Source organism: Sus scrofa, chromosome 14 (assembly GCF_054392235.1).
Source record: "Sus scrofa isolate SSC_HxYL_T2T_F1_AM1 chromosome 14, Sscrofa_HxYL_maternal_Yorkshire_Landrace_v2.0, whole genome shotgun sequence".
Lineage (NCBI taxonomy): Eukaryota > Metazoa > Chordata > Mammalia > Artiodactyla > Suidae > Sus > Sus scrofa.
In genome coordinates this window covers 56974155-57001017 of record NC_139396.1, presented here as the reverse complement: position 1 = coordinate 57001017, position 26863 = coordinate 56974155, and the positions used below count along the sequence as shown (strand labels likewise).

General features: G+C 44.0%; 1 protein-coding gene and 1 long non-coding RNA gene across 25 annotated transcripts in view; both read right to left on the bottom strand.

Moving 5' to 3' along the window:
- SPRING1 (SREBF pathway regulator in golgi 1) overlaps window positions 1-26863 on the bottom strand; it is a 356205-nt gene that overhangs the window by 287183 nt on the left and 42159 nt on the right. The window lies entirely within an intron of this gene.
- On the bottom strand, window positions 14381-20999 carry LOC146396576 (uncharacterized). The gene is made up of 2 exons (XR_014826176.1): window positions 19252-20999; window positions 14381-18044 (listed from the first exon to the last, which is right to left on the bottom strand). It is a non-coding gene; the product is annotated as an uncharacterized LOC146396576 (long non-coding RNA).

Here is a 26863-nt window from a genome sequence, read left to right as displayed (position 1 = left end):
AAGAGAGCACTATTCACAATGGCCAAAATGGGAAGCAACCCAAATGTCCATCAATGGATGAATGGATAAGGAAAATGTGGCATGTCCTTGCAATGGGATATCATACAGCCACAAAAAGGAATAAATCACTGACACATGTTACAACTTGGATGAACTTCGAAGACTTTATGCTAAGTAAAAGCAGCCAAACACAATGAACAAATATATACAAATGTAACAAATGATTCCATTTGTATGAATTATCTTGACTAGGAAAATTCACAAAGATGGAAAGCACATTAGAGATTACCAGGAGCTAGGGTTGGGATGGGGATAGGAAGTTACTGCTTACTGGGTCTGGGATTTTCTTCAGGGGAGATGGAAAAGACTGGAAAGCAGACTACGGTTGTGGTTGCACTATATTATGAACATAATTAGTGCCACTGAACTGTGCAATTTAAAATGGTTAAATGACATATTTTTTTTTAGCCAAACCTGTGGCATATGGAAGTTCCCAGGCCAGGGATCACATCTGCACCAGAGCAGTGACCCAAGCTGCTACAGTGACAAGCTCATTCCTTAACCTGCTGTGCCACAAGAGAACTCCAAAATGACAGATATTTATACCACAATTTAAAGTTTTTTAAGCATGAGAAACACAAATGTTCATAAAGCACTATTCACAAAAGCCAAAGAGTAGAAACAACCCAAATGTCCATCAATAGATGGATAAACAAAATGTGGCATATCTATACAATGGACCATTATTCAGCTATGACAAGGAATGAAGGGCTGACACAGGCTACGACATGGATGTGACTAGGTGGAAGAAGTCAGACACAAAAAGTCACATCCTGTATGCTTCCATTTATATGAAATGTCCAGAACAGGCAAATCTATAGAGACCGAAAATAGATTCAAGACACTGTAAGACACTGGGGAGAGAAGGAATGGAGTGGCTGCTTAATGCATAGGGGATTTTATTTGAGGTGGTGAAAATATTCTGGAGCGAGTAGAGGTGTTGGTTGTACAACACTGTGAATGTACTAAGCATAAGTGAATTATATATACTCAAAAAAAATTGTTCGTTTCATGTTATGTGAGTTTTGCCACAATTTTTTTAAAGTGTGAGAGGAGTATAGCTTCCTGGTTCCATAAAATATTTGTCCCACAATCTGAAGGGTTTTCATCACAGAGCCAAGTCTGAAACCCAAGGTGGGGGTCTCTACTTTGCTACAATATTCTCCCAATTTCTTAGGAACACCTGCCAGCCAATCCAAAGAGGGGAAACTTCGCACCCCACCCTAAAATGCAGCAACTCCTAGGCTGAAACCAAAGATAAGCATTGAAAAAGTAGGCAGATTCAAGGCCAAATCCAAACAGTAAGGCTTCTCCCTCCTTCCAGCCACAAAACAGAAACTTAAACTGATGAGGGTCATGATCTAGTATGCCTGGGAGTGTGGGCTGCCAGATCTGTGTTTGGAAACTGCTGCAGAAAGCACCTCTACCTCTGATAAGGTTGGGGCCATTGCCTGAATCCTTTTCCCAGGCTTCCTGTCCATGTCTGTATTGTTTTTAAATTCCCTCCAGATGATTTCCACCCCTGGTTTTTGGTCTTTCTTCTAAAACTACAATCTTATTCCTTCTAATGCAATGAGTTGAGGAGGAACTCACCAAGGGCTCCAGAAGATTCTTAGGTGAGAGTGGAGTTAACGGGGCTCTGCATGCTGGAGCACTGGCTGGGTTTCTCAGGCTCCTTGAGTCCTTGAGTCTTAATGATAAGTAGGGGCATTAATTTTTCCCTCTGCGTGAATGAGGCCACCCACAGGCCCCAGATGTACAGAGGCAGGAAGGAGGGAACTGAGACATGCAAGTTACTCACAATGCCAGCAAACTGGGTACGGGGCAGCTTGACAGGTCAAGGAGAATATTAACAAGAAAGCAGAATAAAGAGAAATCTGGATGATTTTTGTATTGTTCACATTAAGAATTCCAACTTTCTTATGATACTCTACAGTGGCTCTCAACTGGGGGATTCTTGGCTATGTGACATTTTTAGTTTTCACAGTGAGGGAGGAAGGTGCTACTGGCATCTATTAAAGGTCAGATGTGCTCAACATCCTACAAGTCACAGAACAGCCCCCTATAACAAAGAGCAATCCGGCCCAGCACATCAATTGTGCCAAGGCTGAGAAATTATGTTATACCACATTTACATTAAAAGAATACTTTTATTTTATATTTTGAACATATAATAGTCTACCAGAAAAGGGAAATTTTATATATGCAGACATTTAAATAGGATGCCAAATGTTTACCCAGAGTATTTCCTAATGATAAAATTCCTAAAATAAAAAACTTAACACAGAATCTTGAAAGCTTCCTCATTTTCTTCATTAAGGTACAAATCTACAGACTAGGGATTGTTTGAATATGTGTCTGAAATGCCCACAATAGGAACAGCTATGCTATAGAGGCAGTCAAAATGGGATTCTGGGACTCTGAACTCTATTCCCAGATGAATAGGATAGCTTCTGCCCTCAAGTGGCACATAGTGTGAGAAACTGTCTAATAGTAGAGCAAAAATGCTTATGAAGATAGGCAAAGAGGTGACTCACTTCTGGGGTATTTGGGGAAAAATAACAAAGACAGAGAATTTTGAACTGAGTCCTCTAGAGATTCGTCGACAGAATAAAATGAGGAAGGACACTTGAGACAAGAAAACGCTAAGACGTTGTTATGTATTGAATTGTGTCCCCTAGAAGGATATGTTAAAGTCCTAATCTCCAGAACCTGAGAATGCAAACTTATTTGGAAATAGGGTCATTATAGATGTACAATTAGGTCATACTGGAGTCTGTGGACCCTTAATCCAATATGGACTGGATAAGAAAAGAAGAAGTAACACAGTCACACACAGGGAGAACGCCATGTGAAGAATGGAAGTGGGAATTGAGGTATGCAGCTGCAAGCCAGGGAATGCGAAGGACTGCTGAGAACCATGACAAGCTGGAAGAGGCAAGGAAGGATTATCCCCTAAAGGTGTCAGAGGAAGTGTGGCCCTGCCAATTCCATGATTTTAGACTGTAGCCTCTGGAACAGAGAAAATACTTTTCTGTTGTTTTAAGCCACCAGGTTTGTGGTATTTTGTTACAGTAGCCTGAAGAAATGAATGCAAGCATACAAGAGTTAAATAGCATACAATTCCTTCATTTTTAACAAACAGCTGGATAATTGTTTGAATCAGCATGGTAAATGAGTAACAGACGATTCAATGTTGAAAAGATACCAGAGAACCTGTCACATCTTTCTTGAAGACTATACGAAGGAGGTGTGATTGTGGGAGCTGTGAAAAAAGGATGAAAGTGATAGAAGGGAGATGATTTGATAAGCTGAGAATTATGCTAAGAAAAGCTGTAAATTCTAAGATGAGACAGAAGATGTAGGGTAGCATCAATGCCAATTCTTGACTAAACCATCAACTGGGAAATTTTCAAACCCTGTATATCAGCAGTGTCAAGAACAAGAAGATATATTTAAGGCTTTAATGTCAGGTTAGAATCACAAAGGAAGAGATAACTGAAAAAGAAGAAGGAAGAAGAGGAGAGGAGGAGGTAATGAACAAATGGAAACAATTAAATACAATTCCATATTTATAATACCAAAAAACATGAAACAAATGCAACAAAGTATGTACACAACCTATACAATGAAGGAAATTTTAAAAGATTGAAATAGAATGATATACCATGTTCATGGATGGGTAGAGTCAAATGGTTAAGATATTAATTCTCCCCAAATAGATCAATAGATTCAACATGATCCCAACCAAAATTCCAACAGAGTGTTTAATATAAACAAGCTGATCCTAAACTTCATGTGGAAATGCAAACTACCTAGAATAGAAAAAGCAACTTTTTAAAAAGAAGAACAAAGGTGGAGAACTTACCTGTCCATGTGGTACTGGTTGAAAAGACAGACATAGAGATCAGTGGATCAGAATAGAGTTCAGAAAACATACCCACAGGTACATAGCCAATTGAGTTTTGGTGAAGGCATCAAGGTAATTCAATGAGGAAAGAAGTTTTACAACAAATAGTGAAGGCACAACTGAATATCTGCATGGAAAAAATAAAATCCTAACCTTACTACATATGGATCACAGATGTAAATGTTAAAGCTAAAACTATAAAACTTCTACAAGAAAACATGAAAAAAATCTTTGTGATCTTGAGGTGGGCAAAGATTTCTAAGATAGGACACAAAAAACCAAGACCATAAGAAAACTAATGAATTAAACTTTATCAAAATTTAAAACTTGGCTCAGCATAAATGAAAAGAAAAAAAGGCCAAGCAACAGACCAGGAGAAAAAAATTATATCTGACAAAAGACTTGTAGAGAGAATCTAAAAAAAACCCCGTACAATTTAATCATAATACAAACAATCTCATTTTTAAATTTATTTTATTTTATTTTTCTGTGCCCACAGCATGCAGAAGTTCCCAGGCCAGGGACTGAACTCAAGCCACACCAGTAACCTGAGCCATACCAGTGTCAACACTGATTCCTTAACCACTAGCCCACCAGGGAACTCTATTTTTTTTTTTAATTTTAATGAGCAAAAGATTTTAAAAGACACTCCTAAAAGAAGGTATATAATGACCAATAAACACACAGAAAAGTGCTCAACACTAGTTATCAAGGAAATGCAAATAATAACCACCATGAGATACCACCACACGCCCATTAAAAGGGCTAACATTAAAAAGACTGAAAATACCAAGTGTAGGCTAGGATGTAGAGCACCTGGAACTCATACACTGTTGGTGGGAATGTAAAAACAGCACATCTACTTTGGATAAAAGGTCTGGTAATTTCTTAAGTAAATATATATCTATCGTACAACCCATCCACACTTAGATATTTATCCAAGAGAAATGAAAACATGTGTCCACACAATCTTATATACAAATGTTTATAACAGCTTTATTCATAATATCCCAAACCTGGAAACAATACAACTGCCTATCAACCAGGTGAATGGGTAAACAAATTGCGAAATGCTGCTCAACAGTAAAAGGAAATGAACTACTGATAAATATATATAACAACGTGGCTAAATCTCGAAAACCAGAAAAAGAAGCCAAACACAACAGTAAACATGGTCTGATTCCATTATATAAAGTTATACAAATTGTAAAAGTAGAGTGACAGAGAGCAGACCATTGGTTGCCTGAAGGCAGAGGCGAAAGGGGAACTGACTTCTTCTAAGTGGCTGGAGGAACTGGGGGCAGGGGTGTTGGAAATATTCTGTACTTTTGATTGAAGTGATGGCTATCTGGGTGTATACATTCATTAAAACATTAATTCATACACTTAAAAAGTGTGCAGTTAATTGTGTGTAAATTAAACCTCAATAAAGTTGATTAAAAGAATAATGAAGGCAGGGAATTCCCGTTCGTGGCTCAGTGGTTAACAAACCTGACTGGCATCCATGAGAATGCGGGTTCGATCCCTGGCCTCACTCAGTGGGTTGGGGATCTGGCATTGCCATGAGCTGTGGTGTAGGTTGCAGACATGGCTCGGATCCTGCATTGCTGTGGTTCTGGCATAGGCTGGCGTCTACAGCTCCGATTGGACCCCTAGCCTGGGAACCTCCATATGCCACAGGTGCAGCCCTAAAAAGACAAAAAAGACATAAAAATAAAAGAATAATGAAGGCAAAAATCTCCTTGATATTCTGAGAGCCTAAGGAGGCTTGGCTGGGTTATGGTTTGATCCTGCTTTGTTACAGCGGATGACGTCATTCGGGCGTTTTGTTGACAGAGATCAGAACTCTGGGTTTTTCTCTGCTGACTTATGTGTGTGTCTTTCCAGTCCTCAGTAAATGATGACAGTAAAAGGTTTGAGATCAATTCTCATCTTATGTGCTCTGCGGCAGGGAACTCTGATTGTGATTCGCAACATTCTCTTTCTGTCAGCCTCTCTTCGAAAACGCAGAGAGAGTGAAAAATGTGTCATTTACTTGAAAGAGGGAGGACAGTTTGGGTAAGCACCAGACTGAATCAAGAGCCACTTAGCACAGCCTCTGATTGGGAAGAGTTGTGACATTCAGCTCCTCCCTGCCCATCAACAAACCAAGAGCCCAGTTGGGGTCACCTGGCCCCTGTGTGAGGAACCTGACCCATTGGGAGGTGACAGTCTCATTGATTGATTCCCTATTACCTAAGCTCATGTTACAGACTCAATGTGTCCACCAGCACTGTGAGAATCCCTGAAAGGTACACCCCATTCTCAGGCCTGACACTACCTGAACCATCTGGGACAGCTGAGAAGACAGTTTTCCCTATTTTGGGGGATATGGGTCCTTGGGTAACCAACTGATGTGCTGACAGCCAGCAACTGGGTGAGGTGTTAAAGGAACAAGAGACAACCTCAGGCCCAAGAGGTGGACAATCCAAGAGTCAGTGTCAATTCACCTATCATTCTGAGGTCCAGGCAGCCACTGTATGAGGACCTAGAGAACTGCGAAGAAATCCTGCAGGTGCTGCAAGACCAGTTAATAAGGTAAGAAGGTAGTCTGTCCCATGTTCCTAGCAGGAAAGCAAAGGCTGGGGAGGCAGTGTGGACGTCAGCCCTGGCCATTCAAGTGTTCCTGTCCACCTCCCCCATCCCACTCCACTCAATACCCACCCAAGAGGCAGAACAATGTCTTTAAAAAGAACTGCATCATTTCTCTTGTCCACATTTTTCAATGGCCTCCCTTTTCATTTAGGGTAAAAATCCAGAAAACCTTAGTGGGCTATGAACCCCTGGACATAGAATAATTCCCTGGGGGCACCTGCTCATAAAGCGGATTCCAGATTCCTTGTCCAGAGATGCTGATTCTGAAAGTCTGAGATGGACTCAAGCACCTGCATTGGCAGCAAGTCCCTGAAAAAATCCCGATGAAGGTGACCCACGAATCCCCCTTCAGATGGAGTTTCTGTCATTGCTTAGCAGTAATGAACCTGACTAGGATCCATGAGGACGCGGGCTCAATCCCTGGCCTCACTCAGTGGGTCTAGGAGCCAGCATTTTCGTGAGCTGTGGTGTACATCACAGACATGGCTCAGATCCCACATTGCTGTGGCTGTGGTGTAGGCTGGCAGCTATAGCTCTGATTTGACCCCTAGCCTGGGAACTGCCTTATGCCACAGGTGAAGCCATAAAAAGACAAAAAAAGAAAAGAGAAAGAAAAAGGAATTCTGGCCTCCTCGGCCCTTCTCTCATCCTGTGCTGCTCACTCTCCCCCTGCCTGTGATTGCCAAGTGCGCGAGTCCCCTTCCTTTCCTGTGAAGGCAGCAAGTGCTTTCCCAATAGTGGGGTCTCCATCAGCTCCTCCCCTAGGCATTCTCTGATTTAGACAATTCTCAATGCCTCAGAGGCATGTAAAGTGCTCTTTTTCAACTTCAAGACAAGTTATAAAAACTAAAAATAGAACTGCCATACGATCCAGAAATCCCACTCTTGGGCATCTATCCAGAGAAAACCATAATTTGAAAAGATACATGCACCCCCATGTTCATTGCAGCACTATTTACAATAGCCAAGACATGGAAGCAACCTAATGTCCAACACAGGAATGGATAAAGATGCAGTATACACACACACACACACACACAATGGAATATTAGCCATAAAAAGGATGAAATAATGCCATTTGCGGAAACACGGGTGAATCTAGAAACTATCATACTAAGTGAAGTTAGTGAAAGACAAACATCATATGATATCACTTATTTGTGGAATCTAAAAAAGGGATACAGATGAACTTATTTGCAGAATAAAAACAGACTTACAGACTTTGAAAAACTTATGGCCACCAAAGGGGACAGGTGGGTAGGTGGGAGGGATGGACTGGGAGTTTGGGACTGGCATACGCACACTGAGGTATATGGAATGACTGGCCAATGGGGACCTGCGTATAGCACAGAGAACTCTACACACTATTCTGTGATAATCTATGTGGGAAAAGAATCCGAAAGAGAATAGATATATACATATATATGACTGAATGACTGCTGTACAGCAGAAATTATCACAACCTTGTAAATCAACTATACCTCAATAAAACTTTTTTTAAAAAAAGACAGGTTATCAATATGTGTCCCTGAGACAGAAAATTCTGGAGCCACCGGTGTTCTTTCCTGTTTCAAGATGTTCTGATGGCCCGTGTTTCTCTACCTAAAATCTCAGTCTCTTCCCCCACTCACCCCTGCACCGTTCTCTAAGTTAAATGTCTAGCTCCCTACAAGACTGAAAGCCTTCTGAGGGCAAATGCTACATCTCTCTTCTTTGCTGTTTACCATGAGCTGAGCATGATGCCTAGTAGAAAATTAATACTCAGTGGCCTGCCCCCCATAGTCCCCTCTGGGGAGCAGGGCAAAGTCTTCCCCATGCTACTTGGAGAAGAAAGCCCACAGTACTAGCAGCAGAGAGGGGCTCAGTCCTAATAACAATTAACACTTGCAAATAGCCCCAGGGCTCTTCTATGCCTGATAGAATCAGCTCAGTTCTGATTCGGGAACCACATGCAGCAGTGGGGCTCAGGGCTCCCTTGCTCACCCCTCCCAAGCCAAGGGCAGCAATGACACAACCTCAGAGTCCTAGGGACCTTCACCAGCCTCATTCCACCAAATCCTCAGAGACCAGATTCAACTCACCTGAAACCAAAGTCCATATGTTTTTTTTATTTGGGGGGGGGGAATCATAAAAGAGATGCTCTAATGAACTTATTTTCCTTCGTTTAAGGGTAGGGAGGTTTGGGGTCACTTTAAAAATTCCTTCTCCATTTTACTAAAGCTTTGTTTGTTTTGTTTTCCCAGCAGGTCTGCTATGATATTCAGGATCCCTGGACTGCTTGTAGGAGGGGCATGGTTTTAGTAGATCATGAACCCCTTTTGGATATGCATGGTTTTTTATCCTATTTTAAATGATTGAAAATCATATAGAAGAAGGAGCAGCCTCTTTGTAAGCAAAACACTTCTGCTCAAATTCCAGCTCTACGCCTTACGAATGAAGAAACTCTTGACAGGCTATTTACATCATGGGAAGTTCTGCAGGGGGCTGTCCAAGGAGCGGAGGGGGTGGGGGTCTTTCTAGACCATCTACAAGGAACCCCTCCTGTGCTACCAGGTCAGAGTGCATGCATGTTCTCCGAGAAGCCCAGCCAGGCGCACCTGCAGGTGGTTCCTATCCTATAGACGAGAAAACTGAGGCCAAGGGAGGTTACTGAACGTCCCTGATCAATGATTGAAAGCGGCTGAATCTCACAAGTAGAAGGGAAGAGAAAAAAAGAAAAAAAATCAAACCCCAAACCCAAACTCTTTGCTTCGCCTTCTTTGTTCGCCTTCTGGAACTCAGACTCCCGACTCGCCGGAGCGAGCATTACAAGACGAAGATAGCTTTCCCATCCTGTCGTGTTTTTCGCTCTCCTCTGATTCCCACCTGCTTGTTGCTGTCTGCTGGTGTCACACCTTCTGCACATTCCGAGCTCAGAGCAGAGCTGGGCTGGGTGAAAGCAGGGCTCCATCTGCCCGCGAGCTTTCTGGGGGGTGTCTGAAGGTAACTTTGTGCCGGCACCCTTTGCCAGGAGACTGAGAAGCCTTCTGCAGTGCCACCCGGCTCCCATCCACTCTCGGCAGAAGAAGCCAGTACCAAATCCAGCCCCTGGTGCCACTCAGCCAGATGGCAGGGGAAGCAAAACAAAAGTGACCTTGTTAGCAGACTGTGTCTTCCCCGGGAGAAGCTATTTTTGTTGTGGTTGTGAATTGAAGTTGTCTCGGCTGAGTACTCCTTCCCTGCAAGGGCTGTGGAATGTTAATTTGTTCCAAAGTTCAGTATTTTGATTAGAACCAGGAGTGCCAGATTTTGTCAGAAACATTTTGGAATGGGGTAGGCTCATGAGCGCTCAGTCTTGCAGCCTCTCTCTCTCTCTCTCTCTCTCTCTCTCTCTCCCCCTCTCTCTCACTTGGCTGCTGCACAAAGTAAATGTTGTTGCAGCAGCTGCTCTGGGGGAACAGCCCATCACAAATGGAGCTGAGGGGTGAACCGGCTCCTCCCTGTATGTGGCCATGACCTCATCACCACAGAGGCACACAGAATGGAGACGGATGTGAGACAGGACCGTCAGGACACACCCTGGGTCTGCAATGGAAAGAGCAGGGAGCCCAACCCAGAGCCTGGAATGTAAGGGTCCTCAGTAAATAAATGTGCGCTGGAGACAAGAACAAGCACCACCAAGACTCGACCCATCAGAATTTCTGCAACCAAGAGGTCACATGCAAATGTAGTTCTGGATTCTGAAAACCCTCCTCTTTTTCTTTGGTTCTCTTCCCCTGACCATCTTCACTTCTCTTTCTCTTTAATGAGTTATGAACCCAAGTCATGTGTACTTTTACAAAATAAACAAAAATAAGGTGAAAGTTCCCCCCACCTCTACCCCAGTCCTAGCCTTCCAGGCCTTCCTGGATGTAATTTGATGCAGGCCCTGCATTACTGCCTCATTGCAATTGATTATATCAAATCTGTTATTTGTCATCAGTCTGCTGGTAAAAAATGGCTTTTGGTTCTCAGTTTGTTTGTTTTGCAGCATAGGACAGTGGTTAGAAGCATGCACCCAGCGTCCCTGCAACCTGGTCCTGGCCCAGCAGTAGTAATGGCAGCAGTAGCTGTGGGGACGAGTTAATCTGGCTGAGAGTCCATTTCCTCATGTATGGAATAGGGAAGGTTCCCAGGGTTAGCTCCAGGGTGACTGGGGGCATTGAATGAACCTACACGTTCAGAGTGTTCAGATGAGGCTGGCCCACGCAGGCACCCTGAGGGGGTGGCTTTTATCATCATTGCTGTGATCTCCCTGGTCACTGCTGGTGTAGGACATACATACCCCTGCTCCACACCTTCCCTTTCAATTCAGTGTGAGACAATTTCCCACATTTCCCAGGTTCCAGACCACAACGAACTGGGGAGTAGGAATTTCTGGGCTTTTTTTCCAGCTGCTGTGCAAAGAGTGAACACATACTTGGGGTAGAGTAGTTTTCCTATTTCTTCCAGCTGGGACAACTAAGGTCCCCAGGGTGGAGGGACTCCTCCAGGGCCACAGAGACAGAGGCAGAGCCAGGGTCAGCACACTAGAAGATAGCCCTCCCTCTCCAGGACCAATGCCAACTGGCCAGTGATAGCTTCCTGGAGAGCTGGGTTGAGGATTCTGAAGTACAGTAGAGATGCTGATGGGGAAGTGATGCTTTGGTGTAAACACAAGAGAGTGGTGGTACCTGCTGTCCCCCGCTGCCCCTACTCACCTCCCACCCCCACCCAATGCTGGTTTGTCTGCCAGGGAATAATGCCTTCACTGAGAGTAAGGGATATAAGGTCTGCTATACCAAGGATGCTCAGGCTTTGCTTCTGGGCCTCTTTCTTCCTCCATTTGACCTAAACAGTCCTAGTTATGGGGTTCTGAAAGGCTGAGCGGCCTGTGAATGGTCTTGTCCAGCAGGAAAGTCTGGATGCCCTGGGCCGCTCCCTCATCCACTTAGCAGCCAAAGTGATGGCTTGGCGGCCCTCCTGGGTGGATGTTCAGAAATGTAGCAGCACAGCCCCTGGGCAACAATCGTTCAGAAGCACTAGTAAGCCTGAAGCAAAGACCTGGCTCTCTGAGATGCCTGAATACTCTCAGCCTTGGATCAATACTTGGGAGGGGAGGAGCAGATGTACATGCTACACACTCAGAGATGGATGCTACTGCTCCAAGCTGCAGCTCGAAAGGAACCTGGCCAGCCTCCCCCATGCTCTCACTTCCCCTTGCAGGACCAGGGGGACCGTGGAGGGCTCTGCTGCAGGCTTCCATCTGCTGCTGCAAACATCTGTGCTTGCTGCCTTCCATGTAAACTGTCTGTCCTTCTTCCCTCCTTCTCTCCAGCTGCTCCTCCTCCCCTTTCCCCCAGGGAGGCCTTTCAAATGGGTGTGCAGACTGCAGGCAGATTCCCAGACTGTCCGGGTACAGGATAGCCAACACTTCTTCCTCGGTACCTGGCAGCCAGGTGTGTGAGCCTCTGGAACGCTCATAGGCGTGCTCTGCTTTGCCAAAACGTGGTGGGAGCAAAGTCCACATTTGTCAAGCAGACACCTATGGACGAAGTGTCTCTATCCTGCATGGGCGAAATGCTCTCTATCTGACTTGGCTATCCCTTCTAACCAATGTAATGAATCCTTTCCTCCGTTGGTTCTAAGTTCTTAATCAGAAGAAGAGGGGCATGTGTACTGGACTGCCTGGAGCTCTTCAACACTTACATGGCCAGTCCCATGTTTCCATACCCAGGCAAACTGAGGAAGGGAATTATCTGAAAGGCCCCTGGGGCCCAGAGACTGCTAACAAACCCCCTTCTCCACCACTACCACTGCTACCCTTGTGCATTTAAGCCCTGACTTAGAAATCAGTGATTACTGACACAAGGGAAATGATAGTCTCTTCAACAAGTGGGGTTGGGAAAACTGGGTGACTACACGCAAAAGAATGAATTTGGACCCTGAGCTTACACCAGATACAAAAGTGAACTCAAAGTGAATTAAAGACCTAAATGTAAGACCTTAAATGATAGAACTTTTAGAAGAAACATAGGGGGAAAGCTCCAGGACATCGGAGTTGGCAAAGATTTCGTGGATATGACACCAAAAGCATAGGCAACAAATGCAAATATAGACAAAAGAGATTACATCAAGCTCAAAAACTTCTGTGGGAATTTCTGTCGTGGCGCAGTGGTTAACGAATCTGACTAGGAACCATGAGGTTGCGGGTTCAATCCCTGGCCTTGCTCAGTGGGTTAAGGATCTGGCATTGCCGTTAGCTGTGGTGCAGGTTGCAGACGCAGCTTGGATCCTGAGTTGCTGTGGCTGTGGTGTAGGCCTGCGGCTGCAGCTCTGATTGGACCCCTAGCCTAGGAACCTCCATATGCTGCAGGAGCTGGCCAAGAAAAGGCAAAAAGACAAAAAAAAAAAAAAACAAAAAAAACCCAAAAAACTTCTGTGCATCAAGGGAAACAATCAACAGAATGAAAAGGCAACCTACAGAGTGAGAGAAAATATTTACAAATCATATATCTGATAAGGGATTAACATAAGGCATATGTAAGGAATCTCTACAACTCAACAGCAACAAAACATATAACCCAATTAAAAAATGGGCAAAGGACTTGAGTAGACGATTCTCCAAAGAAGATCCATATAAATGGCCAAGACACATAAGAAAAGATGCACGTCACAAGAAATGCCAATAAAAATCACAATGAGATAAAACCTCATACCTGTTAGGATGCTGCTATCAAAAGAACAAAAAATAGCAAGTGTTGGTAAGGATGCGGAGAAGTTGGAATCTCTGTGCACTGATGGTGGAAGTGTAAAATGCTGCAGCCATTATGGTAAACAGTATGGAGTTTCCTCAAAAAATTAAAACTAGAGCTACCATGTGATCTGGCAGTCCCACTTCTGGGCATATATCCAAAAGAATTCAAAGCAGGATCTTCAAGAGATATTTGCACATCCATGTTCACTACAGCACTATTCACAACAGCCAAGAAGTGGAAGCAACCCAAGTGTCCATTGACACATGAATGGATAAAGAAAATGTGGTCTATCCATTCAATGGAATATTATGCAGTCTTTAAAAAGAAGGAAATCTTGTCACATGCTACAACATGGATGAACCTCAAGGACTTTATGCTCAGTGAAATAAGCTAGATCCAAAAGGACAAATACTGCAGGACTTCATTCACATGAAGCATCTATCTAAAATAGTCAATGTCAAAGAAACAGAAAGGAGAAAGGTGGTTGGTTACCAAAGGCTGGGGGAAGAAAGCAGGAGGAAATACGTGTTTAGTCAGTTTCCATTTTACAGGGCAAAAAAAAATCTGGAGATTTGTTGCATACGATATAAATATAGTTATTACTGAACTGTACACTTAAAATGGTTAAGATGGTAAATTTAATGTTATGCTTTGTTTTACCACAAAAAAAATTAGCAACCATCTATGGTGGAGGAGGGTGGACTACAACATGAACGGGTCCCATATGACTGTGATTATTAGATCAATTAGAAATGATGTTTAAACACCTCAGAAAGAATATGTACATTTATTAGATAATAGGATTTGATTTTTTTTTTTTTTTTTTGCTTTTTAGGGCCACATCTGCAGCATACGGAGGTTCCCAGGCTAGGAGTCTAATTGGAGCTATAACTGCTGGCCTACACCACAGCAACGCCAGATCCTTAGCCCACTGAGCAAGGCCAGGGACTGAACCTGCAACCTCATGGTTCCTAGTCAGATTCGTTTCCACTATGCCATGACAGGAACTCCTTGGATTTGATTTTTAATTTTTTTTAAGTTATACAAACAAGAACCAGAACACATTGTTTATATAAAATGAGCATCTAAGGCACACTCTTGCCTCCACAGAAATAACTGTATTCCACAGAACAATCCATTTGTGAGCTGGAAGAGATCTTTAAAGATTCCAACAGTCTCCTTTAATTGATGGATAAGGACTCTGGGGGCCTGGCTTGCTTTTCCCAATATGTGTTGAGAGGCACAGTTCCATCAGTTCATTTCTTTATAGCCACATCCACTGCTCAAGACTATGTCCGCTTTGCTCACTATAATATCCCCAGTGGCCAGAATAATGCCTGTCTCAAGATGGGTGTTCAGTAAGTGTCTGTTGAATGAGTAAATGAGTGCAGGAACAGATCCACCAGTGAATGTTGTGTCATGGGGATCTGTACAAATGCACTGCTACATACATCTGTGTCATTTTAATATGTCCATTTCTGTGCATGTCTGCATTGCTAATGTGTGTTTCTGTGGATTTATCATTTACTCTTGGAGATGACCTAAACAGACAATCAGAGGCTGCCAGTAAAGAAAATTCTATTGAGGAGTATTATTATACTCTATAAATAAGGATGCAAGGTATACAAATTAACCTCTTAAGTCATAGAAGACTAGTGGGAGATTCTCTGAGAACAAGAGATCCAGGGTCAAATGAGTTTGGGAAACTTGGGATTAAACAACTAAAGATGTCTCTAAATGTGGGCTGTCTCGAAGTCTTTAAATGCCAAAGCACATGGTCACTCTTGAAATGTGGAAAGAGGAGGTAGCAGTTCCCAAACTCATCTGATGTTGGGACTCTTCTGGATCCCTCCTTTGAGGAGAATTTTGCAGCAAATGCAGGTAGATGCTGAATCAGAAGAATTTTGCTTAGAGTAAGAAGAATTCATCCCCGCTGGGATTAGAGAGAGCTGGGGGCAGGCAAAGGCATGCAGGTTAAAGAGGTTCCTCCTTTCTGTTCATTCGTTCATACAATCACTCCCCCACTCAGCACACATTGTGAAATGTGCATTAGGAGCTGGGCCTTGTGATAGACACTAAAGATATGAGGATGGATGGGAAATGGGCTCCCTTCAAACTTGCACAGTCCAGGAAAACCTGAATATCAGGTCTCCCTGCTGCCCCACCAAATGGACTTAGGCCAAAAGTGGGAAGTTATGGGCTCAAATATTTGAAACACCCAGGGAATGGGGGTGGTGGTGAAATAAGCAATTATTATAAATGCCCAAGAAGCAGATGATGAGGGCAGCAGAGGGAGAGTGGGATCCAAGAAAAAGTTTACCTGTGGAAAATTAGACTTATCCCTTCAACCAACAGATGACCCTAGATGCTCCTTTACTCCAGGCACTGCAGGGATACAGGACAATAAACACAAGACATGATCCTGAGCCTGCATGACTTCACATATCAAGTCAATTCACTAACTATCCATGAACTGTCTTCTCAACAAGGCTAATCAACTTTGCCAGAAGCAAACACAATTCCAGGACTGAAGGGGCAGAAATGAAAATGGTACTCAGACCCAGGCATACAGAACACAGGAAGGGGCCAGGAAGGCTGGCCGGCTCCTTCTACACCAGCTGTCACAGATGTGTTGCCACTGGGTACCCAGACAATCACTGGGTAACAGATGGAAACTCTGTACCTTTTTTCTCCCACAATAACCAGAATAATTCCAGAGTAAGAGAGGGAAGAAATCAAACAGAACAAATGAGAGTGGGGTGCAAGTGAACAAGCTAAAACGGGACAACAAATGACAAGGCACAGTAGCAGCCACCAAGTTGTGCTATGCTGGCAGCAGAAGCTTGGCTCCAGTGTCAGGTGTGGCCGCAGACACTCAGAAGGCCCAATGATTTCCAAAACATGCTTTGGGAGTTGCAGCTCTTTAAAATGGCTTTCTGTTCCCTCCCAATCACTTCCTGACCCCTCGAATAAAGCAGCAGCTAACAATGATGTGAAACATGAATGCGGGTGTGTGTGGGAGCACACACCTGTAGAGGAAAGAGGCCAGAGTTGGGGGTGAAATTTGAGGTCAATGTTCTATTAGTTTCTTCCTGAAATTTGTGGGTCTCAGGGTTAAACCCACACTGAATATTCCTTCGGTGCATTCTGACCTGTGTAATGGTTATGTGTGCTCGTGTAGGGCCTGGGGAGAGGAGGATGCTAGAGAGGCCGTGTCCTTTCATTCACAAGCATGAAAGAGGTAGCTTTCCTGCAGGCAGCTTTGGAAACCCGTCCTGTGGAATGTAACTTATATTAGGACACTCACAAGGGCTGCTAACACGCAGGAGATAAAAAGGGTGGGAAGTGGGGAGAAGGGATTGCTGGTCCCTCCAGAAAGAGAACCAGGAAAGGAAGTCATCAAGTTTGGGTTTGAGACTCAAGTGGTGGTCACACTGGGGAAAACTCCCCCAAATTCTGAACCAACCATGACTCCATTTCCCCCTTGTTCATTTTTAGGATGTCAAACACACTCATCTTCTTTAGACTTGTGCATGACTTGAGCCTAAGGGATGGTACTGATGGTGAAATGCATCCATGGTTCTTAGTAGTCTAAATGTAATTCATGGCTGCTTTAACAGAGCCTTTAACTCCACTCAATCCCCATCTTGGGAACTTGGGTTTTAGAGTTACTCCTGTGTTATTGACAAGGAGGTGAAGGTAGAAGGGACATGTCCTTTGTCAACCAGCTCACAGCTAACTCAAAGACCAAAGATTCTGGCAGGGCTTCCGTGCCTGCCTGCTTGCACCTCTCACAAGTGGCCAATCTTAATGAATCTATTTCTTGCCTACCAAAGGGAAAAAAAAAGACCAAAGATTCCAACTCCTGTATCTCCTGAACCCTTCCAGGCCAGGGTTTGTCAGATCACAGGCCGCAGGTCAAACATGGTCCAAGGTCTGCAAGCTAAAAATGGTTTGTGCATTTTTTAAACAGTTGGGGAGAAAAGCAAAAGAAGGATATTTCATGAGACGTGAAAATTATATGAAATTAAAATTTCTGTCCATAAAAAGTTTTATTGGCCAACTGCTGTGCCAACTCATGATGTAGTGTCTACAGCTGCTTTTGTGTCTTAGTGGCAGGGCTGAGCAGTAGCAACAGAGACTGTATGACCCCAAAAGCTGAAAACATTTACTATCAGGCCCTTTATGAAAAAGTGCATTCCTCAGTGGCCAATGGTGTTGCCTGAGGAGGTTGAGACCTTCCACGGAAGCTGCCCTCAGAGCTGCTTGCCCAGGATTCCCTGCTCCCTGTGGCAACTCTCCTCTGGCAGGTGCAAAGGCCCTGTTCCCAGGCCTCTGTTGGTGATGTTTCTCCAGGGAGCCCCGTGGGAATGCCCGATGCATCTGCTGCATCTTCTCAGTCCTGCCCTTACCTCCTTACAGAGACTGTTCCCCAGAGTACACCCTATAAATCTGTATGCAATCTTTGTCTCAGAATCTATTTCCTGGAGTTCCTATTGTGGCGCAGCGGAAACAAATCCAACTAGGAACCATGAGGTTGTGGGTTCAATCCCTAGCCTCGCTCATTGGGTTAAGGATCCAGTGTTGCCGTGGGCTGTGGTGTAGGTCACAGACATGGCTCTGATCTGGCGATGCTGTGGCTGTGGCCAGCAGTTTTAGCTCCGATTAGACCGCTAGCCTGGGAACTTCCATATGCCGTGGGTACAGCCCTAAAAAAGACAAAAGACAAAAAAAAAAGAATCTATTTCCTGAGGACCCTATCCAAGATGGGGGAACATAACAAAACTTGGGGGAAAATATTGCCGCCTTCTCCCCTAGCCACAGACCAGCAGTCATATCTCAATTTCTTCTCACATTAGTATCACTGACGCCTGATCAATTCCAGACCAGTTCTCACTCTTTAATGAAATTTTTTTAGGGCCACACCCACGGCATATGGAGGTTCCCAGGCTAGGAATCGAATCGGAGCTGCAGCTGCCTGCCACAGCCACAGCCACAGCCACAGCAATGCTGGATCTTTAACCCATCAAGTGAGGCCAGGGATCATACCCAAACCCTCATGAGCCAGAACAGGAACTCCCCAGATCAGTTCTCACTCTGTTGATTAGATTTAATAGAGAGAATTTGGGGGTAGGGAGAATTATGGTTTTCTAGTCAACTTGTCCTTCTGCATTCTTCAGAAGCTGTTCAAACCCCCTGCTTGAAACTTATAGATGATTTCCCACTGCCCTGGGGTTAAAGCCACAATAACATTCATGGCGCACATGGTCCTGCCTTCTCTTTAGCGTCACTTTATCCCTGTGTCCCCTTGTTCTCTGCATTACACATCACTGACACTCTCCAAGTGTTAGTTTGTGCCACAGGACCTTTGCATATGCTGTCTCCATTGCCTAGACCCCACTTCACAGCTAGTTCACTGAACTGACTCCTGTTTATTCCTCAGATCTCAATTCAGTTGTCTCTTCCTCAGGGCAGCTCTTCCCAGGCCAATCTCTCTATCAGACCCAGAATACTTGAGGGGCCTGTGAGAAAAATGTTTAATTTCTTTTAAGATCAGAAGAACGAAATGATTATAGTCATGACTGCATATTGATAAAGCTAGCCTGGGTTTAAACTAACTCCATTAGAAAATGTAATTTCTTTTAAATTGTTTTTGTTTTTTTTAAGGCTGCACCCATGGCATATGGAAGTTCCCAGGCTAGGGGTTAAATTGGAGCTGCAGCTGCTGGCCTACACCACAGCCACAGCAATGCCAGATCCGAGTCATGTCTGCAAGCTACACCACAGCTCACGGCAACGTCGGATCCTTAACCCACTGAGTGAGGCCAGGGATCGAACCCCCATCCTCATGGATACTAGTTGGATTCTTAACCTGCTGAGCCCAACAGGAACTCCCATAAAATGTGAAAATTTTTTTAATGAGAAAGGGGCCCAGTGAGGCATGAATAATGTGTAGCCCTGGCCTTTTCTGACTTCTCAACCTCCCAGCACCACTAGGTCAGCACTCCCCTTTAAATCCTTCCATGGTACCCTGAACTCTTCCATCAGAGCACTTTCCACAGCTGTTGTTTTACATTTGTCCCTAAACTGCACGCTTGATCAGGGCAGGGACCATATCAGACATGCTCTGTATAGCATTGTGTCCAATCCACCTGCCTACTTTTTAAGCAAGAACACTCACTCCATCTGCTTATAACTGCCTGTCTCACTGGCAGGTCCAAGGGGAGGGGACAGGACGGAAACCAAGAGGAAAGGCTCACAATGGACCTGAGAGAATGGACCATGCCAAACTTCTCCCCTTGGGGAGCAGGGGGGAGGGGACAGCGGAGATGGAGCGTAAACAAACATTTCCTTGTCTGGTAGGTCATTTTGAAATTATGTGCAGGTCAAGCACTTTAGACTCCCGGAAGTCAGAAAATATCTGCTTCCAGAGGCCATTAATGCTCAAGGGCCCCCTGGAGTGAAGGGGGACTTTCATTAGTGGGTCCTGTCCTATACGGGCAGGAAGCGTGCTAAGTGACAGTCCGGAGTGAAACAACGGAGCAAGCAAAAAGCAAGGGGGAGGGGCGCTGATCTCAGAGTTCAGAGAAGAGGGAGGGAAAAAAACAAATATATCCTGAATTCGAGGAACTGGCCAAGTGCGGCTGGAAGCCCTGGGCAAGGTGCTTCGGGGAGAGGGCTGAGAACTCTGACTTTCTTCTTTCAGGGAGGGACTTGGCAAGGGCTGGAAAGTGTCCTTGTTCCTCATTCATCGGGACAGTCTACACTGCCACTGGCACTCTGGCTGACAGAAATGTGTGCAGCTGGTTGGAGGACAGCAGGAGAGCGTTAAGAGAAAGCAGATGAGGCTGCCAGATGTGGGACTTGGTTCTTGACACCTGGCTGCCCTCATTTGTTTCCATTCAGCAAAGATGGCAGGGGCTGTTCAGTCCACTTTCATCGTTGGGGTTGTATCGATGGGTTTGGAGAGGGAAGAGGATAAAGGGGAAGCTTGACTGGCAGCCAAAAGGAAAACTTAACAACACATACACACAACCTCCAATTGGTAGCAAACAGGATGGACGGGTGGCTGCAAGCCAAGACCCTCTGGGGTCACACCGAACTCAGGCTTGGTGGCACAACAGCCGGGCTGCTTCTCTTTGCCGGAATGAGGCAGATTATGGTAAGAGGCATTGTCATTCTTAAAATTCCCCTGTCCTCACAGATCTAAAATTAACAAGACTATTTATAGTGCTGGATATGGATCTGGAACAGAAATATGGATTTATATTATATGAGTAAATAATATAATAAAGAGCCGGTGATCCAATGTATGAACTGCAGTTATCTCTGCCTATGGCAACCGATTGCCAATGCATTTAATAGGTTGTAATTATCAGTAATTATGTCTGTGTCCTCTGTATTCAAGGATGACTGATATTGTCCCTATATGTGGCAAAGAGCACCAAAGAATGAACCATGTAATCATTTACTTTAAAGAGCTTTTTGAGATATCATTCGCATACCATACAATTCAATGGTTTTTGGTATATTCACAGGGTTGTGCAACCATCACCACAATCTAACTTTAGAACACTTCTGTCTCCTCTAAAAGAAACCCTATACCAATAGCAGTTAGTCCTGGGTTCCCCTTTCCTCCATTCCCTGGAAACCACTAATCTCCTTTCTGTCTCTATAGCCTTGCTTATTCTATATATTTCATATAAATAGAATCACACAATGTGGTCTTTGAGTACTGGCTACTTTCACTTAGCATGTTTTCAAGGTTCATCTATGCTGGAGCATCTATCTGTGCCACATCATTCATTTTCTTTGCCAAATACTATTCCATTGTATGGATATGTCACATTTTTGTTTATTGATTCATCAGCTGATGGACATTTCAGCTGTCTCCACCTTTGGGCTACTGTGAATCACACTGCTAGGAATGCTGGCACACTCAACCAAGTAACATCGAAAACTGTGATTATCCCACAACTTCATACCCTGCATATCTTTCTTCTGACCTAACAGTGTATGAAAACATACTAAGTTTTCCATTCTATCTTTTCCTAAAAGGGAGTTTTGTGTGAAGGGATCATGGCAGCCTATGAGTTGGAATAGGGGAATTTTGAAGAGATAAGACCTGAATGATTTGGAAAAATAAAATTGCTGAGCTAGGCAATGCTTCTTATGTGACAACTTTGTACTGTGTGTTCATTTGCACATCTGTACACTCACAAGACAGGCCACATGAAGAAGGTGCAAACCTGGGGCCCAGAGGCCAAGTTCATCCCCCTGGACCCGGCATACTGTGTTGGGCCAGCGTATTACCTTAAAATTCCTGAATCCAACATTTTAAAAATTACTTTAAAAAATCTTGATTTCTGCTTTCTCTTGAGAATGTAAGAGCTCTGGCCTCACAAATACTCAAGGCCAGCATCTTCCAGTTGCCAAGACCCCATAGCTCCCTTTGGTCTCCAAGGCTCTGAGGCCAGGCTCCACTGTCATAGATCATTTACATGCACTTTTGTTATTCTGATGATAGAGAATCATTTCTCTAGAGCCAGGCCTCCACTGAACATGAGAAAATCTAGCTGAGCAAATGGAAAAAGCATATTTCTTCATGGAGAAAAAGACTTCTTTTTTTATTTAATACACACAAATCACATATGTATGGTTGATATAGATAGGACACGCTTTTCCTGTCTGATGCGTATCTGTCCTCTAAAGGGGTTAGAGTCTTCGCTCTAGGCCTGCAGCCTTCTCAAATGTGTTGGTGGCATCTCTCCTGTCTGAGTACATCTCCTATGTTCTGTAAAGACCATTCCTCTAATTTCATTTTGTACCCACTGTCCTGAGTTCCCTGAAGCACCTCATCAAGATTATTGCTCAAAGATGCCTCAATATAGAACAGGCTGCCAATTCCAAAGAAATCTTTGAAGATGATAATGTGTCTTTATTAAGCACTTGCTGTATGCGTAGGTCTGTTCTAAGCTCCTTAGTTCCTCAGGTACTCCGGTTTTCACCTACCCCATGACAAACAAGCTAAGTGAGTTGTCCAAAGTCACCCAGTAAATGGTGAAGCTGGGATGTGAAGTTAGGCAGTCATATTCTGGAACCCACTCTCTCCACTACTAGTCTAGGTGACTATTCTAGATTGATTGATTTTCCTTGAGTGTGAGGTCTCTTTTTTAACCAAGTGAGAGAAACCAAGGCATGGAAGTGGCCCAAGTCTTACCCAGGATCAAATAAAGCCAGAGTACCCAGGACTTTCTTCCATATGAACCAGAAGCGAGTCTCCTGGTTTGTCTCTTACAGGTTTTTAATTTTGATTCATTCAGACCTTCCCATTCCAAGCCCATCTTTCCTTTCTCAATGTCAGAGGTTTTGGGGATAGTGATAGGTAACATTTTGAGTGGTACAAGAACGCATTTAGAAAAAAGTGTTTACATGAGGTTGCAGGTTCAATTCCTGGCCTCACTCAGTGGGTTAAGGATCTGGCGTTGCCATGAGCTGTGGTGTAGGTCGAAGATGCAGCCCAGATCCCCTATTGCTGTGGCTGTGGTGTAGGCCAGCAGCTATAGCTCCCATTGGACCCCTAACCCGGGAACCTCCATATGCCTTGGGTACAGCCCTAAAAAGCAAAAAAAAAAAAAAAGGTGTTTAGAAACTAATGCCCTGTCTTGGAGTTCCCATTGTGGCATAGCAGAAAAGACTCCAACTAGGAACCATGAGGTTGAGGGTTCGGTCCCTGGCCTTGCTCAGTGGGTTAAGGATCATGGCATTGCCGTGAGCTGTGGTGTAGGTCACAGACACGGCTCGGATCTGGCTATAGCTCCGATTAAACCCCTAGCCTGGGAACCTCCATATGCTGCTAGTGCAGCCCTTAAAAAAAGGACAAAAAAAAAAAAAAAAAGAGAGAGAGAGAACTAATACCTTTTCTCATTACAAGTTAAAAAAGAAAAAGGCTGTGTCCCACAAGCAGATGAGTTGTAGTTTTTACTTCAGTTGATTACAGGCTGGACACAGCTGAGACATGTAATAGCAGCAAAGAGGCAGCCAAGAGTTTCAACTCCCCTTCCACAGAGCTCATTGGGGTTCTTCACGAGCAACCACACCTGCTTCTCCTTTTATTCTAGGATCTTCTTGAAATAGGCCCTGAGGGTTTGGTATAGTGGTCATCTACCCTCTCTTCCCAGATGGGGACAGGGTGCCTCAGAGAGGTGGAGGGATGTGCTCAAGGCCCCAAAGTCACAGGCACTTAATTGGCAGCAGTGCAGGGGTCAGAATTAGTTGATTCCATACAATGTGACAATTATGGCTAGTGCCGGGACCTGTAAGTGGCACTGGGACTAAACAGAGATACATAAGATGTGCCTCTCTTCCTGTGACAAGAAGGTCCCTGTGTTTGGCTCAGATATACACCCCAGAGAAGCCCTGGTCCCTTCAGGTGCCCAGAAGGGCTGCCAGTCTTGGTCCAGCAGCCCCTAGGGGCCAAAGTGCCAGCCTGCTGTGGTCCTGGATCTCCTGTGGAAACTCTCCCATCAGTTCCAGCTTCCTGCTGGTGGTTGCCCCCATGCTGGTGAAGCCCAGGCACCAAGGAGTCCAAAAAAAGTTCCTCTCAAAGCTGAAAATTAAGCTGGACCCTATATTGCTCCTTACATCAAAATAAATCCCAAACAAATCAGCATTCAATTTAAAAATTAAAAACACAAAAAGGCTAAGGAGAAAAAAATGGTCATTAAAAATATATGTAATTGTGGAGAGGAAAAGGCAAACACAAAACCCAAAAGCCATAAAGAAAAGATTAATATATCTAACTACATAAAAAGGAAATATCCTCCATAGTGGAAAAAGATTACAAATGCAAACAATAAACTGGAAAAATATTTGTAACACATTTCTTTAGCATTCAAAGAGCTCTTATATATCTCTGTAAAAAAAAGGCCAAAGCCAAAACACAAAATGTGCAGAGGATACGGAAAATCAGTTCATAAAAGAAATACAAATGGCCAAATAAACACATGAAAAAAATGTGCTCATAATGCATGCATGTTAAAATGAGTCAATTTTTCAGGAGGAAGATTGTCAAAGATTAAACAAGTTGGTAATGCCCAGGGTGGATAGGAATGTGGGGCTGGTTCTTTCATACATTCTTGGGGAGGGTGAACTGGTACAGCTCTTTGGAGCATAATTTAGCAACACTACCGAAATGTAAAGTGTGATACCTGGGGTCTAGCAAGTCCACTCTAGTAATTTATTCTACAGATGTGTTTGCTCCAGCACTGCAAGGTGTACATACAAGGATGCTTCTGCAGCAGCAGTATTTGTAGGCAAACATTAGACAAAACCCAAACATCTGTAAATATCCAAATGATGAAGTAACTAAAATTAAGTACCCAGCCACATTAAAGATCTGGAAAGATCTCCAAGGTGTGCTGATCTTCCCCCAAAAGCAAGACCGAACCATCATCAGACTGGCCTTGACTCCCAGTGGCATCTCTCCTCCCACCTGACTTCAATTCTAGCCCAACAGTTAGGGCTAATTTACTAACTCAATGACTGTGGGTGAGTCACTCAATTTCTCTGTGCCTCAGTTTCCTCCAGGTGATTGGGGACTGCAAACACTGCCCCTGTCACAGGATTTAGTGGGATAATACAGGAAGCACTTAGAAGAATTCACGGCCTTTGGTAAGCACTATCTAAATACTGGAATTTAAAAGACTATTATCATGAAGCTAAAGAGCAAGAGGTAGAACAGTGTAGACAGCATGCTATCTAGCTTTCGTACTTACAGGAAAAATAGATACAACATGTGCCAAGTATGAGCTGCAGCTGCATAAACACAAGAAAATGGTGACATTGGAAAAGAACAGAGAGGCTGGAGACAGAAGTGAGACAGGGACTTTTCACTGTAAAGCCCTTCTGAATGTTGCTGTTGAGCCAAGTATATGTACTAGCTGGTCATAAACAGACAAAATTAAAAATTAAAAAGAAGGTTATACATAAGTACATATCGTTATACATGAAGAGAAAATTTCAGGAAAGCTATACAAGAAATTGTCAGCAAAGGTTACATCTGGGGAGTGATATGAACTGGAAGGTGACTTTTACTTTTGTCTTTCTTTTTATACCATGTTATTTTTTTTTTAAATCTCAGATGCCTACATGAGCTTTATAGCAAAGAACAAAAAGGCATACCCGATCCAAAAAAGATAAAGGAAAGAAGAAGGCTCCCTTTCCACATCACTTATGAGACTCTTCCTCGCTAATAGTCTGGCTCTTTCAGCTCAGCAGCCAGCCATACCGGAGGCTGAGCAAAAAGCTGGGTGGGTAGCACTTGAACCCGACAGGTGGTCAAGGTTCTGGGCCGAAGTCCGGCACATGGTATTTCTCTCATCATCTCCCATCGGTAATGGAATCAATATCCACTTAAAAACCTGTGCTGGCTTCCCACTGCCTACAGGAAAAAGTCCAAACTCCATAACACAGCATGAAAAGTCCTTTTCAATCTGCCCCCCTACACCTCTCCTGCTTCATCTTCTACGTTTGAGTCATACCAAGTAGTGGGGTGCTAGGGAAAAGCATGGTGGGCAGGAGGGACAGACAGGCCTGGGAGGGGGAAATCTTAGTTCTCCAATTATTAGACTTGACCTTGGCCAAGCCATGTGGTCTCGCAGCATCATATGAAAAACAAAGATAACGCCTACTCCTTGTAGTAAGAGATTCAACAAGAAAGCAGTTAGCATACTCTTTGGTGTGTAACTGAATGATGCTACTCAATGGCTCTAGCAATTTTTTTGTTACCTCTTCTGGTCTTGGTAGAAGCTCTTCTATGCCCTAATCTCCTTCCTCCTCTTCTCCCTAGCAAACTTCTCACGAGGCCTTTCCTGACTCCCTCTCTGACTTCCCTTAGTATTATTTCACTTGCCCATGGTGACACTCACCACTCTGTATTATGTTACCTAGGGTATAAGTGGTACCTTATGTACAGCCTAGTATAGATCTGGGCAGAGTAGGTGCTCAGTAAACATTTCTGATCAAATACACTTGATCAGTGAACCTCTGGACACCAACGTGACCAAAACTGAGAAAGGGAATATCTGAGAAAAGGAAAACAGGCTTCCAATTCAAGGAAGCAGATAAGGGCTCCAGTCAACTCCCCATGGCTGGTCTTTTGTCTCAGAGAAAGTTGTACAGACCCTTGCCATGTCTCGCTTCCCAGACTTCTCTTTAACACATACTTGTTTGCATACAATGTGACCCCTAGGCACCATAAGCTGCCTTCTTCAAATGAAATGTTTATCACAAATGGAGAGGCTACCCAACCATTCTGCTTTCCAATTACAGATGCACTAGGGCACCAGCACCTGAGAAACAGCAACCTTGCTGGAAAATGTCAGAGCAGATGTTTCTAGGTTGTGTATAAAAATAAACAAACCCACAATGAAGGGCTCCCTGGCTGGCCCCCACATGCCCAGCATCAGCCTGGCTGTGGTGGTAACGCTCGAAAGGAAAGGAC